We start from the raw sequence: 2,952 nt of genomic DNA, 5'->3' as shown, positions 1-2,952 counted from the left end.
ATATTAGCATCAAAAGAATAAAATATATAACAATGAAAATGTAAGTGCTGTACACTAAAGTGAATCTTTAAGAGCAAGATCTAAATATGTGGAGATTTCATGTTTATAGATTGCAGATGACTATATTACTCTTTTTAATCAGTTCTTTGCAAATTGATGTATAGATTAAATGCAATTCCTTATCAGATTCTCAGAAGATATGTTTATAGAAGTTAACAAGCTGGTCACAAAACTTTATATGGAGATATAAGCAACAGAATAGTCGAAACAGCTTTTAGAGAGAGAAATAAAACAGGGAGATGTACACTACCAGTTAAAAAAGTTAATATAAAGCTGTGATTATCAAGACAGTGTGATACTTATGAACAGTAAACACATAGGCCAATGGAATAGAATGGAATGTATATAAATAAGCCTTTACATTTATAGTTTATTGTTTGCCATCAAAGATGCTAAAGTGATCTTTTTAATATTTTGGAGAAAGTGTAGTCTTCTCAAAAATGATACCTATATGCAATATAATAAAATTATATCTATATACAACATAATTAATGTAAGCCTTTACTGTGCACCATACACAAATATTAACAGAAGAAATCCTTATATATGGAACTTATTTTTTAATTAACTTTTTAAGTATTTTATTTTAATTTATTTATTTGACAGAGAAAGAGGGAGAGAGAAAGAGAGAGAGAGAGAGAGAGAGAGAGAGAGGGAATGGGCATGCCAGAATTTCCAGCCACAAACTTCAGATGTGTGCGCCCCCTTGTGCCATCTGGCTAATGTGGGTCCTAGGAAGTAGACCTGAGTCCTTTGGCTTATAGGCAAAGGCCTTAACCGCTAAGCCATCCTTCCAGCCCAGAAACTTGTTTTTTAATGTTGTGTGTGTATGATGTGTATATGTGTGTGTATTGTGTGGGGGAGTGTGGGTACGTGCATGCCACACGTGCATGTGAAGGTCACAGGAAAACCTCTGTTTTCTTTCTCTGTTTCTTTGTTTCTCTGTTAGTACTTGTCTTTCACCTTGGTTGAGGCAGGCTTTGTTGCTATTCATTGCTGTGTAGGCCAGGTTAGCTGGCCTTGAGCTTCCAGGGATTCTTTGTCTCCACCTCCCATCTTATAAGAGGAGAGCTGGGATCACAGATACATGCTATGGTTGTTCTGGAGACTTGAATTCAAGTCCTTAAGCTTGTGTCATCACTACATTTCATCATCTGCTTTTTGATAAAGGTAACATGACAATAAAAGGGGTATGGAAAACTTGCAAAAATGATACTTGTTCCATTGGATAACCATTTTCACAAAACAAAGCTTTGGGCCTTATGTATCATTTCACAAAAAATAGTCACTTCAAATTGATCATAGAAATAAAAGTAAGAGCTTAAACTATAAAATTCTAGAAGAAAACATAAGGATTTTTTTTTTTTGATTTTTCAAAGTAGGGTCTCACTCTAGCCCAGACTGACCTGGAATTCACTATGGTGTCTCAGGGTGGCCTCGAACTCATGGTGATCCTCTTACCTCTGCCTCCCAAGTGCTGGGATGAAAGGCGTGCACCCCCAGGCCCGGCTAGTTATTTTTTTTGTGGCCATGACACAGACAAACTTTTTGCATCTCTAAAGTAAACTATAGAAGAAAAATTATAAGTCAAATTTCATCAAAATTGAAAAAGGATTTACTTTTTTTGTTTGAGGGCATGTACTTTTTTCCCCCCCATCAAGTATATATTCTTTTTTTAAAAAAACTTTTTTAAAATTCATTTTTCTTTATTTATTTGAGAGTGACAGAGAGAGAAAGAGACAGATAGGGAGAGAAAGAGAGAGAATGGGCGCACCAGGGCCTCCAGCCACTGCAAACGAACTCCATGTGCGCCCCCTTGTGCATCTGGCTAACGTGGGTCCTGGGAAAGTGAGCCTTGAACCGGGGTCCTTAGGCATCACAGGCAAGCACATAACCGCTAAGCCATCTCTTCAGCCCTCAAGTATATATTCTTTGGACACATGTGTTGGTATTGTCATTTCCTTCCTCCCTGCTCCTATTCCACTGTGGGCCTCCTCATGGGGTTGTGTATTATGAGTTGTGAGAGCAGTAGACAGTCATTATGTGTGTGTGTGGAGGGCAGTATCTGGATATTTCCTCCTAATTTGTTGCTCTTACAGTTTTTTTGCTCCTTTTTCTGCAAATCCCTGAACCGTGATGGGTGTTTTTTAAATCTACTTTTGTGTATTTACTCTTAAAAAGACATGAGGATCAAAAGGAGAGGGAGAAAAACCTTAAGGATTTAGATATTGGTTAAGTTTGGTCAATGAATGGATAGCTTTCAAACTTACTCAGATAAAAATAAGTCTTTTAATCTCACAGAATATTTATAATTACATTACAATACACTATGAAGTATTTAGTTAATTCAAGTTTGAGTTAAAAGAAATATTTTTCAGTTAAGTTTCTAGAACATAAATCACTCTGTGTTCTGGTGGGAAACATAAATGACTATATAAATTGAATATCAAATTCTGGAACATCTGGAAGCTTGCTAATTGCAGACAGAATGTCACATAAAACAAAAAATCAAAGAGCTTCTTTCTGGCTCATATGTCTTTAGGAGGCAGAAATCACTTTTCTTGGAACCAACATGCCAGCATAACTGACAAATGTTGAGATGGTGCACTTCACCGTATGTGCTTCCTTGGGTCTGGTCAAGTCTTATGAATATTGGAGTCATAAATTGCATTTGGTCTATGGCAGGGTGTGATGAATTCTTAAATCAGTGGTAATAAAAGTGCTAGTGCAGAAGTTTAACTACAGGAAACAGACAAGGAGTTGAAGTACCTTGGCCAATTGTGATAAAGTAAACTACTAATAAAGAAATTCAAATCAGAAACCCAATGAACACTCAACATCTTGCCTTTCCTTCCCTGGGAGGTGTGGGGTGGTTAGGTGGATGTCATCTTG

The sequence above is a fragment of the Jaculus jaculus genome, chromosome 13 (genome assembly GCF_020740685.1).
Source record: "Jaculus jaculus isolate mJacJac1 chromosome 13, mJacJac1.mat.Y.cur, whole genome shotgun sequence".
In the NCBI taxonomy this organism is placed as follows: domain Eukaryota; kingdom Metazoa; phylum Chordata; class Mammalia; order Rodentia; family Dipodidae; genus Jaculus; species Jaculus jaculus.
Note: the sequence above shows the minus strand (reverse complement) of the source record.